A 15362-nucleotide genomic window follows, 5' to 3' on the forward strand; every position below is an offset into this window, starting at 1 on the left:
ATGAAAGTCAGTGATTTTTCAGCTGCTCTCCCACCCTAGGAGCACAGAGGCAGCAGTGATATTGCCGTCTGTGCCTTTCCCAAGCCTCTGGAGACATCAGCACATAGGTCCTTGTAGGCAAAAATCCCACCTGGGTGACGGCTTTGGGAGATCTTCACTTAAGCCTTTCAGTCTGAGAGGGTGAACAGGTTTCACTTCTGTTCTAGGTGACAATTTTCATAACACAGACTACAAAACTTCAGGATTTCTGCTGTTCATAATTTTATGCTGGAGGGATGAGCTTGGTCCTGCAAGAGGGGCAAAATCAAAGACAGAAGAGAAAAATATTTAATACACTTTTAATTCTCAATTGAGGTAATTTCTTTTTCTATTCTTGCTTTCAACATGTTTTTTCTATGCATTCTAACATGTGTTTTCTTAAAATCAATCCCCTTCCATTTTTCTCAAAGGAAAAAGAATTTAAGGGCAGTGAGCTGTGACTAAGAGACTGAAAAGAGAAATAACTTTTCGTGACAGTATAAACAGGTAAATGTAATTTAGTCTTGAGTTTTCAATGAGTTATACCTCTTCCCTTTAAGCTTTTTAATCTTTTACTTTTTTTCCCTCTAGCTCTTATTTTAATAACCTTCCTTCCAGTTACGCTGCAACCCTTTCCTTTGGGCTTCTATGGTTGTCATTTTTCCATAGCCACCAACTCAGCTCAGCAAGAAACTGAGGGCAAATATTGCTATTTCAATTTGAGTATCTACAAGGTGAAATTTATCTGCTGACAAAGCCTCTCTTTGTTCAGTAACTCTTCTCTAACTGTGTGCAGTGTGATACTCCCTAAAGTTTTCCTACTGTCGGCATTTCCCTGCAAATCCTTAAGCTGCACCAGCAAACCCAGCCGAACACGTTATTTTACATTTTTAACTGAAATGCTTTTTGTTTTTATTTTAATGAATCCCCTAACTCCAAATTTAATTAAACTCATGTTTTTTAATTAATTACCAACAAATGCAAATAAGGCAAACTACACAAACATGTATTCACCATTCCCTGATAGATACGTGGGTGGGTTATTTTAATCCTGAAGTGTCAGGATTTAAAAATCCTAAAGTCTTGAGGGTTACAACCCAAAAATTCTTTTCATTTTGGGCTTTATGAGAATATCTTAGTAGTGTATGACAGGGAGCTCGTCTGCTTAAAGGAGCAGAAAGGAAACTGCAGGTTCTTCAGCATTACCCGTGTTATTCTTGCTAATCAACGGTGACATTCAGCAGATTTAGGCCTGTGCGTGCATTATTACATGCAAAAAGTAGAATACAATAATTTCATAGAATCCCAGTTATGTTCAACTTCCCTAAATGCTGACAAATGTGGATTCATGGAATGCTCTCTCTGGTTATTTAAGTGCAGCTAAACCAGAAATTCTAAATGAAACACGTAAGAGTTCAAGCATCAAACTCAAATGCTCTGAAGCCCAGGAACCCCAAATTTAAGGCATGTAATATAATCATGCTTAAAAATTAGAAACTCTCTCCTGTGAGGACAATACACAGTTGAATTACTTTTTTTAACTATGTAAATATTATTCTCAGGAGCAAATATTTCAAGATCTCATGAAATATTACTCTGAAGGGTTGCTTAGAAATTTCTTAGCTTCTCTGATCGCTTTTTTCAACCTAAACCCTGCAAAAGCAGCCTGTCCCTGATACGTGGGATTATTTAAATCATTAAAGCAAGCAGGAATATTTGTTTCTGCTCCCTGCCTAAGCTTGACGTGGATGAATTTGGCTGTGTCCACATGTCTAGTTCAGCTCAATCTCACAGTCCCAGGATGACCTGAATCCACACACTGAGATCTCGAGTTTGCTTAAAGCCTGAGCACAGTGCTTGAGCTCTGGCCCTCCTGGATCCCAGCCCAGAGTGCTGGCCCTCTACACCCTGGACACAAAATGAAGCCAGCGCTGGAGTGCTCAGAAAGTTCCCTGGATGCTGTATTTTCCCATCAGTCAGCAGGTAAGAGCTGTTTTTCCTACTTGGCAAAGGTCTTTCTTATTTGCAGCAGCACTACACACCTATGGAAAACACATTCTGCAAGTGTTTGCAAGCATTCTTGTTTCCACTTCTCTTTATAGTCCCTTTTAGACTATATTTGGAGTTTTATGCATCTGTATATTTATATATTTTATATATTTTCATAAACTTCGGGTTTTTTATACACATACACAACTCTCTGTGTACACATCCATAGAACCTCTTCTACTTCTCCCCATCCAAAAAAGCAGACAGATTTCTCCATTATTTACCGTGGACTGGAAAGAAGAGATCAAAGGACCGACACTAAACCACCTATATCTCCATAAAGTGTTTTTCTGCCCCAAAAGATGCAAAATGTGAACACACAAATATGTGGTGCCTCTTTCCCACAATAAGGACAAATCAACAATATAAAAGGGAAATTAACAGCTTTGAGACCTGCCCATATAGATAACTTCTGGGCTAGTGGGAGTTTTTCCAGCTCTCTGTCCCTCCACTTGCCCAAATGAAAAATGGGAACAAGCTGCCCCAAATGATCTTGTGCAAAAATTTAATTATGTTTAGCTTATCTAATTGATGTGTTTTGAGGAGCTTGGCTAAAAGATGTCATATGTGCAAGGCTATTTGTTGTGTTTAAAGATATTTGTGCTCCCATCCTTGGGAAAATTCCTCACGTTCCCTGTCCTGCTGCACTTAGAAATGATCCTATCTTGATTATGTTCCAGCTACCCAGTGTCAAAAATAATCAGGAATAGGCAAGATACAGCACAAGAGTGTTCTGCGGAAGGCTGTGAGACCAGTGGCTCCTGCTTCCCCTCCTTGTCCAGTCTAAACACATGCAATCCTTTGGAAATAATAAATAAATAATTAAACCAGCAGGGCAATGTCCACTCGTCTCCTGAACAGTTCCTGTAACACGATAGTCCATAGGCAGCCATGCAAGATTTATCATCAGAATTTCAAGGCTTGAGAAAGTCCTTAAAATATCCCACATCCCCCCAGACAGCTCTTCCCAAAAATTGAGGAAATAAAGATATTCCCTCTTTTGCTTTTTCCCCGGTTTCCTTCCAGCCCACAGGTCGGTGAGAGGCTCAGGGACCATCAAAACCATCTTCAGCAAGAAGGGGTTTTCCTCCCTTAAGAAATATTGCAAACAGAAGATTTCCATGTTTGAAAGGTCAGAGGAAAAAAACATAATGCACTCATGAAGAGACAACCTCATTAATCCTGTTGTTCTTGGCCCAGTCAATAGAAGAAACATAAATGCTGTCAACACTGCGCTGCTAGATAAAGGATAAAAAGTGGGAATGAAATGTTTTACTGCAAGGACTGCTCTTATGGTTTGAGAACATTTCTGGAAATAACCTGAGCTGAGAAAATGTTCCCTAGGAGGAATACATTCTGTGGGAAACTGTGTGGAAGATAAAGTTTGGTCAGTGACCTTCTCACTATCCTCTAATCACACAGCACACACTGCTCCAAAGAGAAAAAAAGGGATACTGTGAAGCTAGGGACACTTTACCTTCCCCACATTACATGAATTGAAGTGGAAAACACAAGAGCATCATAAATCTCTATTTCATGCTTTCAGATACTGTAGTGAAGTAATAATCCACTGTAACTCACCGGGAAAAAAAAATGTGACTTTTGGTTTAGGGCACTGCAATAACACCAACTGTGATACACCTTCAGTGAGCATAAAAACAAATGACTGGGAGTTGCTAAAAGGGGAACTTGCCTTTTCATCTGTGCTACATTAGAAATGGAGAAACAGCTTCACATTTCTCAACCAAAAGCAGGAATGACAGAGAGGGGGAAGGCGCCAGGCGAGACCTCTCCTGTGCAGGCAGCTCCCAGGGATGAGACAGAAAAGCTCAGTTTAAATACTCACATGTTAACGCAGCAGCAGCAGCATTCAGATACTGTATCTGCACAGGCGGTGAGAGTAAATATTGGCTTATGTGGTTACTCCTGGGAAGATTAGGGAGACATCAAATATGGATGTCCCCAGCACTCCACACACAGGGAGGGTATTGGAAAATTCCCACCTTTAGATATTTGTGGGGAATATCGCTTTCCCCCTTATTTTTTATTTTTTATTTGTCCTTTGAAACCAGAATTACTGTAATTACTGTCTCTAAAAGGTGGTTATTTGAAGACTGGTGTTACACGCACGGAAATGTCAAAGCTTTTTTGGTTTCTGCAGCACGAATCTCGGGAATGCAGTGTGATCTTCCTGAAATGGCATTACTGGGGTAATGCCACAGCACAGAAGTTGGGTAAATATTTTCCTTGTGCTCATCAGTTGCTGGCTGTTGACAAATACACTACCTAGAGCAGTAATGCAGGGTAATGATGTCATTACTGGGGGATAAACATTGCAGCTGCCGTGCGTGCCTACAGTTCTTGCAAAATAGAGCTGAGGAGGGTGAATTAGTTTGTGTACTCCACATCTTTCAAATATTTCACTAATCACCATAGAAATAATTGCAGGAGCAATTGGTGAGCTAATTCAGACACAGGCGAATCTGAACTGCTCGAGTTCAAAATTACCCTTTTCTTTGAAGAATCCTTAAAGATAAAGAGAGTGGAGCGGACACAATGACATCTCTTTGTGTCTTCGTCCCTTGCTGGTTTCCAATGGGACATGAAACAGCGAGGGTGCAATAAGATAGTCTCTAATTTTCCTTCCATCCATCTGGAAGCAAGAGCTACCAGAAGTCTGACAAGACAGCCTGATCTCCAGCCAGATTTCTAGAAATGTTAAGAAGAGTTCCTTATTCAACAAGCACCTTCAAAACTACTTAACTACCAGAAAGAGAACCTCGGGTGTCTCATCAGCCACCACAATCACTCCTGGAAAAAGACCAAGAAGTGCCCTGCAGAATTCTCCTGCCACCAAACCAGTGTATGTATGTTTGTAACCAAACCTACATACATCAAATGATAGAGATGTATCATCCATACACAAGATAATGCTGTAACTACAGATCAGGAATAAAACCTTTTGGAAAACCTTCAAGAGGTAGTCAGAAAGGAGCAGCATTGTAACAGATATTCTCTCGAGGGCCTCATTCAAAATAAACTTTTATATTTAAGTGTATTAATTTATGTATTAAGGAGATTCTTCCCTTTGCTTAGAGCTTTCCAAGTATAAACCAGGAACATCTCAGAGATTTGTAGAGGATGGAGGAGCATTTCCAGTGCTTTGGTCAGGTAGATACCAGCTGCAAAATGAGCTCAGGACCACACAGGACCTGCAGAGGCTTTGGGGGTGGTTTATGGCAATAGCAGAGAGTCACCAGCAGAATTTTCTTGCTCCATTTTGTGCAATGTACCTTAATGGCATTATCGACATCTTCTGTGATATACATCCTGTGATCAGTGCAATTACTGCATGTCATCACCACTGTAAATTTACCCAGCCTGAAACCATTTTAAACTTAAACTGCATACTTAAGAACTACTATCCACCTCCTCTTTGTAAATTAGCTGTATGATTTATCTGTGGGAACCATTTCAAAAAGTATACATTCAGAAATACATATACCACATGATGTCTTTTCCATATGGCATCTCATAATTATTTTGCTGTGTGTGAACATGATGAAAACAGTTTCATAATTCTCTAAGGGTTAGGGTAAATTATTTCAATTAGACATATTTCAGAGCAAACATTACCTTAGGGTTTATTAATAATAGTACCTGAGAAGGAACAGCTGCCTTTTAAGCAGCGAGAGCTGTCAACTTCTCACTGCCCCCCTGTAGCACCCCTTTTGTGACTCTAAAAAAATGGTGGATTTTCTCATGCTTTACCTAAACAGAGAACTTGGCAGCAGAGACCTGGTTGTAATCCTCAGCAAGGGAGCTGGTGGGTGGATTTTTTTCTCTATAAACTCTTGTATAAACCACACCAGTCTCCTGGTATTTATTTTGTGTAATGTTGGAAATCATACACAGATCCAACAGGCCATGTAAAGGAGTTTTGTAACTTCCTGAAACCCTTTCAGGCAAAATCTTTTCTCCAACAGCAGTCCCAGGTTGTCAGGATAATATCATCATTTTTTAAGGGCAAGGTTCCTCAACTATTTGTAATAGGATAGCTTTGAAAAGACAAAATGCGAATCTAAATTAGATCAGCTAATTATTAGGAATTGCTATTGGAATTATTAAAAAGAAAATTAGCTCCATTGTCAGATCACATGGACTGCTTTTGCAAGCACAGGGCTAACAGGCGGCTTGCCCTGTGGTTTTGTGTGCTGCGCTCCTCATTTAGCTGCTTTTATATATTAATGCTGTAAAATGATGTGCATTGATTTTGAATGATCAACTGTGTGGGGATACACCTCTGCTCAGCTCAGCCCACCTGCTTCGATGCTCCACAAAAGTGCTTCTCCTTCTTTGCAAGGAATACTTTAACTCACAAATCCCTAAGAATCCACGTAAACCCCAAAATCTGAAGGGGAAGTGTGCTGAGAGCCAGCCAAGGAACAGGCATGGAAAATCCCTGCCTCTCCTCACCCTCCACAGCATGCAGAGAGATGAGTGAGTTGACCCTGAATGCACAGTCACTAAAGCTGGGTTGAAAAAAGGGACAGAGTTACATCTGTTAGCTGATAAATAATGCAGGTACAATCTCACAGAGGGCTGGTGTGACTGAACACTTGGTACAACCTGTGGGCTGGAGGAAAATTGTGTGGAGCTGCAGCTCTCAGTCGAAGAGTAGGAGGAGAGGGCATCAGCCCTCCCCCCAATCCTGCTTATCCCAGCCTCAAGCATGGAAGAGGGATGAAAGCACTCAATATGGCAAAAGCAAAAATGTAAACTGAAATACCTCTAGTAAGAGTTAAACTTACTGAGTTTTAAAATCAGTGTGTTGAGAAATCAATTCTCACCTTGGCTGGCAGCCTTTGATCCAGCAATGCTTGTGTGCCTGTGGGGAGTGGGATTCTCAGACATTTAGTTTATCAATTCCACCACGAATATATACACACACAAAAAAATAGCACAAAAAGAGAGAAAGAGGATGTATTTACATGCAGAACTGTAGGTATTACACACAGAATCACAGAATGGTTTGGATTGGAAGGGACATTAAAGACCATCCAGTCCCACCCCCTCCCACAGGTGAGGACACCTTCCACTAGACCAGGTTGCTCCAAGCCCAATCCAGCCCAGCCTTGAGCACATCCAGGGACGCGCAAACCCATGAAACCCAATATCCAGGCTATCCAAAATGCTCAGTTATCACCTGGCCAAACATGACTCCTCTACGACACCATTATCATACTTTAATCTTTTTGTCTCAACCACAAGAGGAAAAAAGCATTTCCAAACAGAAAAGAAAAATTGATAGGTTAAATAGCATTCAAGCTATAAAATATTTCCTTTTGATTCAGGTCCTAGTATTTTTGCCTGGCTCAAGTTCAGGAAGCTCTATAACTTTGCTGAGTAATTTCCAAAGGCCCCTTGCCTGTGCCTTTGCTCAGGAGCACATTCAGCTTTGGAATTGCCACTTTAAATATGATAGAGGCCATTTGCTCCTCTGTCATCTCTGCTGCAGTGAAGTCTGTGGCTTTCTACAGAGATTTTTGCCTGTCCCTTCTCCAGCAGGTCCCAGCCCCACAAGGACCTTCCAGCCTGGGTGCTCCATACGCAAAGGTTCTGCGGCAGACTCTCTGTGTCCCGCTTCGGTGTGTAGAAACCCATAAGAAGTGAAGGAATGGGAACCCTAATCCTGAGATGTCTTTAATAAATTGAATAAACAAGCTTGTATCTAATGTTTGGACTTTGAAACTGTTATTTAATTTTGGGAAGGCTATATTCCCAATCATGGAAACTTCTAATCTCTTTCTCCATGTCATCCAAGGAGGGGACTGACCTCTGACCTTTGTTTTCCTCTCCACTTAATTCCTTTATTTGTTCTCCTTCACTCACTCCATAACCAGAAAATCTGTGTTACAGTTCAAATGCTGCTATACTTTTCAAAATCCCACACTTTCCTGAGTTCAATTCTTTTTGGGCAGCTCTCCTGAAGCAATGAAGCTTTCACACTGGCCCTGTCTGCCAGACCTTTTCTTCCTTAACCATTTGCCAATTCATTGGCTTATTTCAATCCAATTTAATAGAGAGGTAGAAGCTCTGAAGATAATTAAATTCCTGTAACTTCTGCAAACATTGGCAGCTAGAGACAGGTAGGGGATTGAAAAGAGAGCCTCTGCCACAGCAAGAGCTGCAGTCATAGGTTTAGCTTGGATATTAGGAAAAATTTCTTCACCAAAAGGATTGTACAGGCCAGTGGTGGAGTCCCCATCCTCAGAGGGATTTAACAGCCACGTGGATGTGGCACTTGGGGACATGGCCTTGTGGTGGCAGGGCCAGGGAATGGTTGGGCTCAATCATCTTGGAGAGCTCTTCCAACCTAAGCCTTTCTAGAAGGCTCTACAGGAACACTTCTGCTGGCCTAGGCTCAGCCAAGAGACAAATGTGAGACACAGCACCTGGGGGGAAACTGAGGCACTATGGCAAAGGATGGCCGTATTCAGATCCATCATATCAAAAATGAAGGATACAAATACTGAATCTGCAGTGCCAATGAGAGTTCAGGAATTCTGCATCTCAGGGTACAATGTTAACTTTGCTCCTCCTTTCCACAAGGGCTGATTCTCAAGTCTTTGTTTCACCTAATGTCTACAGAAGTGTAGAAGAACTGATGTGTTACCTGATTCCCAGGGAGGAGAATCTTATTCCAGATTCAGTATCTGTGCATAAAATGTTGTCCTTAGCCTGTGGTTTTTGAATCTGAAAGCTAATGACAGCAGCACAGTGAATATTTATAGTTATTCGTCTTTACAACCACTTCTGGCATATGACAGGGCTTGTGCTACTCTCATACCTGTTCACAACATCATTGCATGAGTGACTTGGGTATAAACTTGTGCTCAACAGTTGCACAATATCCTTTATTGGCAATGGGTCTCAGCTGGGAGTCAGGAGACAGACTTCCATCTGTTAGTGAAAGGTTGTGGGACTGTGGAAACTTATTTTTTTCTTTTTCCTTCTCTGTCCTTTTTTTCCCTCCCACACTTTGCCTTTTTCATTAGTTCAAGCTAAAAGTCCTTGAGCAGAAAGGCCTCTTTTTGCACCAGATGTTTGTATGAGCCTATCACATTGGGAGCATTTCTTAGTTCAGGTCCAGATGGGCTATTGCAAAGACGATAATAACAAGGCTAGCAAATACTGATGTTCTTATATCTGTATGACAACACCACCTTTGAAATGGGAACACTTGTCTGTATACATTATGAGAAAACATTTTTACTTGCATATTTAGCTGTAACAGCCCCACTGAAGTGCAAACATAAGATCTTAAAAGTACCTCCATCAAAATTAATGGACAGCCTGACAGAGATCAAACTTGTTTTCTGCAAAGAGATTAATAATCTTGTGGCATCTGAGATTTTGCCATGCCTGTCTTGTTTCTGTTTCTCTTGCTCTGAGAGAAAGGCTGGACCTCGCCTGGATGTTGTCTACCACCCACGAGCCTGGCTCAAGACCCATCTATAAATTTCCTTTGCCTTTTGAAGACATGAAATTTTCCTTGACGAAGGTGATTATCAGGTATTAAAGGCTAATCTTATAATAAATTTGTGAATTAGTAAGCTTATTTCTTAACTAGTCAAAAGCAAATCCCTCTTGCTCATACCTTGTTACTCAGGCATCGCGTGCTATCGTATCGCTGGAATTTAATCATTTGTCAGGGTAAAAAAATCCCAAGCAGAGATATTTGCTCACTGAAATGAGCCAGGGTGGCCAGGTTACTCCCCATAATGTGGGGTTTTTTCCAGATTTTTTTTAAAATTGAATCCCAAAGGGCTTTTACTTTGTGTCAATTCATACAATAAAGTTCTCTTTTATGAGACTGACTTTGCTCATGTGTTGTTAGCCCACTTAATTAAACTCTGAAATGCTTAATTCTTTCTGGGGCCCTAATTCTCTTCTATACAAACATTGCTGTGTGCCCTCAATGAGGGCAAGTCGGCGTAATTCGACACAAATTTAAAAGACCTCCCCAAAGCGTTTGTTTGTGCGTTGGGCGAAGGAGAGGGGAGGGAAAGAGTTGGATCCTGGCTTTGGAATTGCCCTGTTTAGAAGGTGAGAACCATCTGAAACACTTGGACCCACTTCTAATACCCCTGCAGTCTGGAAGCACAGCTTGACTCAGGTCCAGCTGTACCCAAAAGCAGGGATAAATTATGTATGTGAGGGGCTGCAACAGCCTTCACATTAAATATTGATCTGCTGGTGCTGTGCCACGCTGCGAGCCCGAGCATCTCCAGATCCACCTGTCTGCTCCACGGTGATGGCCGCTCCCCCAGGAGCGGCTCCGGCGCGGCACACAAAGCCTCTCGTCTGAAATAGGTGGGTCCAGAGCAAATTTCCTGAGCGTAATTTATTCCACACCCTTGCTAGCATAACAAGTGTTCCTCAGCCTCTGTGGATATGTATTCGAGAGGGAGCTGTCTGTCTACATTTGATTTTACATTTCCTTCAGCTGTTTCAGAGATCCATAGGCAAAACCTGGCGCCCGGGGACGTTCGAGAGGATGGTGAATTCATAAACAATAAATGGATTACAATCAGACATACCTTAACATTTTAATCTCTGGCAGATAGGGTTTGGATAAGTGCTTTTGGGTGGCTCTGTGCAATAAATTTATTCACCTGTGTACGTATTTTACTCGACCATATCTGAGCAGAAGGATTGCATGGGGGGTGAGGAAACAAAAAATCTCCTCCAAGGATGTCCATGTGCACTCTCCCACTGCTGGCCTGGCAGGCAGAGCTACCTTTCAGCCAGATGGAGCACTGGAGCACACGCAACACCCTTTTCAAAGGAGGCACTGGGCACATCATCCAGCAAGACTAAGGAAAAACCTCTTACGCAGTTGCAGCACATTTTGACCTCAGCCTCCTGCAGTGGGGGCCATATCTTGGAAATGCACTGTAGTCTAGGAGACAGATCATGCCCTTGCAAGCCTTCCTTCCTGCATCTTTCCCACAGCCTCTGATATAAAATGGCCTTTTTTCAATCTGGAGGAATTTCTGAAGCCACAAATCACCTCTGACCTCTACGGGTGCTGCTGCACCAAGAGATTGGCAAACAGCACCCAATATGACCCAGGTTTCAGGCACCAAAAAAAAGATCCTTCCTGAGCTCTCCCTCCCATCCTGCAGCAGCTCTCCTACCTCCAGACGCAGGTCCTCGAGGTACATCAGAAGACTGGAAGCAGATGTCTTCTCCAGCCCACTTGCTTGTCTCATCCACTTGTCAATGTGCTCCTTGTAAAGGTGCTGACGTTTGTTTGAGACATCAAAACTGTAAGACTGAATCAGACCTGTGAAGTATACAAATAACTGTGAGTGTTAAGTAATTTCCCCAACATGAAGTGACTGTAAGCAGTTTTCCCAGCTTTCCAGCATTACATCCAAATTTCTAAGTTATAGTGAGTCATCAAAACCATTTCCAATTATTTTATTAGATGTTCCAAACAAGAATCTGACCAGCTTGACCATGTAAGAAAGCCTGGAAGAGTTAAAGTTGGGAATTTAATAGCCCACTTCAGTTAAACATTTCCCGTTAAGTCATGTGTTGAAGTTTTTCCACACCTGAGAACATAGAATCTCTTTGAAAATTACTTAGTAAAGGTTTAGTGTGGCATGCCCATTGACATGGTATTCCAACCAGATGGAAAACTCTTACAAGCTCAGCCTTTACTATATTTTCTGTTTTGTTTTATTTTTCCTAATTGCAACAAAGCCAAGAAGGCACAAAGTTGGAGAAAACAATGCAATAAAAAAATAGGAGAATCATTCCTTCTTATTATTTTCACAGGAAGATTTGGGTTTAACTCTTGGGAGGAGACTCAGCTCAAATGACATTTTCACACAACCAGTACATCCTCTCCTATCTGCTGCACCGAGCTGGGTTCAAAACAGCTGAATAGCAATAACTACCAGGCCAGTTGTGGATCTGACATTCAGAATTAAGCAGATGGCAAGCACAAAAATACAGTCTGGGTTAAATACTGACCACATTTGCCAGAAGCACAGACAGAGAAAGCCCAGCCACATCCAGATCATAGGCAGAACACATCCAGATCTACCAAAACAGTAAGAGCAGAATTCAGTATAAATTATTCTGTGCTAATAGTACATGGACATCTGACAGTATTTTTCTTTTTATGCTCTTCCTTTTTTTTTTTCCCCCTTCAAAAGGATGGAATTTCACTCTGTACTGGACACCTTGGCCAAGAGCTTTTTCCCAAATGGATGCAATCCCCTTTCTGATGTGAGTGCCTAGCACCAGTCTCCTACCATTCCATCCAGACGCGCTGCCCCTGCGGCGCTGCCGGGTAGGAGGTGATATTTAAAGCCATGCCAATGGAACACAACAGGGGATAGGCAGAGCACAGGCAACAGAAGGAGGATTTTGCAAGAGCTCGCTAGGTCACGTTAAACTCCTTCTCTGGCCACATCCAGTGTCCAGCCCGTATGTCTGAAGGTCTTTGCTGGAAAGCCTTTGTTATTTATTCGGAAATTTACTGTGGCTGTGGCTTAACTCCGTGTTTTGGAGCTGTTCTTTAATTGATATTGTGCACTTCATCCTTCATAAACAACAGTCAAAGGAGGACAGGGAGGCAGGTGATCAATACCAGTGGATGACCCAGGCTCTGTAGGAATGTTACTTATACATCAAAAATTTCTACTGAAGAAGAGAAAGCACGAGCATAAGAGCTGTATTTATGAGGTTAAAAGACTCCTACCTTTGGCTAAGCATCACTAAAAGCCTCGTAGAGAAACTTCTTTGTTTCTGGCACAAATAAATATTTATTATTGCACTGGGGAAAAAAGTACTCTCACAAAGCTTAACTATTTTAATAAAAAATTTAATATGTTTGTTTCTTCCAGACAGGAGATAAAAAGCTGTCAGAGAAATAATGGTTTAAATTACAGTGAGATGTTTCCTTGCCTAATCTTTCTCTTTCTTCTTTCCCAAAAATCTATGTGGCATGATTAGAAATTTTATTTTTAGTAAGAAATGTCAAGGAAACACTTTATGGTAAGTAGCTGCTCTCTATTAATTCTTTTGTTATTAAACGTGGGAACATTAATTACCATGAATCATTTTGGCTCTAGTATAGATTTCCCACAATAAATTCTTTAAACACATATACAAACCCTGTAATCTAATCAAGTAATTTTCTTCTACCTACTTGGAAGGGAGAAAACAGCAAGACTGTTACTGTTATTTCTATTTTTTTAATTCTGAGGAGGAAGAGGAGAAACTGGCAACGGGACCTCTATAAGAACAGAGAAAAAACCCAATAACTATTCCTACAGACAGTGTATGTGCTACTCAATAATAATCACTCCTTACAAGAGGTAAAGTACCTTAAAAATGTATAGAAATTCAGTAAGGAATTGATTTAGGCAGCTCTAAGTCATCAGAGAAATATATTGTTCTGCAAAAGCAAAGATAATAATAAAACTTTTTTTCCTCAAGAAAATAAAAAGCAATACCCAAATTAATTCTGCAGCAATCAGCACGGTGCTTCCCAATGTAGCTGTGATACAGCCCAAATTTCCAGTGCTGACAATAAAAGCTCACATTTAGTGACATAAACATAAGTTTATTGAACTAAAGAAGAAATGTAAAGTTACCAGTACTGGTTGCTGCTGTCAAGGTAGTCACAGGAGCTTGTGCTCTGTTGTTGTTCGCAGGGTAACACTGGGCTGCTGAACTCTTTATAAACCTGCCATCACCAGATTCCCTGATTTTCATACTGGCAGGTGCATTCTTTGAACCACAGCGGGTAATTCTGCACAATAACGTTGTCATTACTCCCCAGAAGCCCTAATTTGAATAAACATGATGAATGAATGCACTGCATTTCTCAGAACAAACAAGCTGCAAGCTCCATCTTAAGCATGAAACCACCGTGTGACTGATTAAGTATGGATGCTGCTTGCCAAATCTCACTTTCACTTTTAAACTTATAATTGTTCTCAGAATGAAGTTTCCATAATGAACAGTTGAAGCCATTTACCTCAAATATTGATTTACAACTGGTGGCCTTACATTAATATGTGTCTCAGCCACTTTGGGCCTTTACCACTAATCAAGGTCTGTGCAGGCAGAGGAGAATAACTCTGTGAGGATTCCCTTCACGGTGACATGATCCACAGATTGCACTTCAAGGTCCAGAGTCATTCATCCAAAATCCAGCAGCTAAATAATGCCACCACATTCCAGCAGCTCCTCAAGTCCTCTCCTTTCACCTCATGTTCAACTCTTTAGTCCATCCTTGTACAAGCTTAACAAACAGGTTTCAATCTGTCCACTTGTGCCTTTCCCCACTCCAGACAGCTCCCACTGTTTCTGCCTCGAAGCTTCAGCTTTTCTGCAGCATCTAATTTCCTCCACAAATTTCCTTTTGTTCCCTAGGACTCTGGTGTCCTTTCAGTCTTCTTTCAAGGCATTCTAGACATACAATTGTTTAACATAAAACTCAGCCTTCTAAGAAAAGATAGCCAAACATTAACTTTTTTTTTTTTTTTTTTTTTTTCTCTTCCAGAAACTTCCTGAACTGACATAACAATTCACAGATGGGTCAATTCCTATATCATATCCTATTTCCTCTCCTAGATCTGGTGCCTTTACAGACTGCAAACCACTACTTCCAGCAAGCATCTCAAAAGTACTTTTACTTAAGTAACCTGCAGCAGAGGCAGCTGCTGAGCTGCTCCAGGGGTTCTAGACCATCTATGTGCGATGATGCATGGATGTTCCCACACTTTCCTTAATGAAATCCTCTGGAGGGGAAATAACGACGGTAATCCCAGGTTACATAAATTCCTTACTGATGGAAATATGTTGGAGAAGAACAGTTGCTCCAGTAGTTCCCAGAGATACACAGAAGCTTTGTGGAGAACATCAACAGAGATGCAGCGTGCAACCCTTTTGGACATTGGAGTCCCCATCCCTGGAGGGATCTGACAGCTGTGTGGATGTGGCACTGGTGACATGGCTTAGTGGTGGCCTTGGCAGTGCTGGGGGAATGGTTGGACTCGATGACCTTAGAGGGCTTTTCCAACTTCACTATAACAATAAACCCCAAGATTTGCCAAAGCATTGCTGGGAAAACGTGACTTCCCATCTGCTCAGTAGAGAAATCACACCAAGACCCCTCCAGTAACGCGCTAGAGTGTGGATCTAAAAAGGCACGAATGTGAAAACCTCCTTTTCACCCCTTCCATCCACCAGCAGAACTGAGGGTA

At 41.5% G+C, this 15362-nt stretch overlaps 1 long non-coding RNA gene across 1 annotated transcript in view; it reads right to left on the minus strand.

Moving 5' to 3' along the window:
• The window catches only part of LOC121670604, a 140656-nt gene that overhangs the window by 20316 nt on the left and 104978 nt on the right, over positions 1 to 15362 (minus strand). The window contains exons 13-16 of the long non-coding RNA XR_006018169.1: positions 12115 to 12183; positions 11271 to 11419; positions 8744 to 8830; positions 6918 to 6955 (exon numbers count right to left, since the gene is read on the minus strand). This is a non-coding gene — a long non-coding RNA (uncharacterized LOC121670604). The remainder of the gene's footprint in view (positions 1 to 6917; positions 6956 to 8743; positions 8831 to 11270; positions 11420 to 12114; positions 12184 to 15362) is intronic.

This window comes from Corvus kubaryi, unplaced genomic scaffold, assembly GCF_017639235.1.
Source record: "Corvus kubaryi isolate FWS band 111438036 unplaced genomic scaffold, C.kubaryi_AGA036_p1.0 37396, whole genome shotgun sequence".
NCBI classification, from domain to species: domain Eukaryota; kingdom Metazoa; phylum Chordata; class Aves; order Passeriformes; family Corvidae; genus Corvus; species Corvus kubaryi.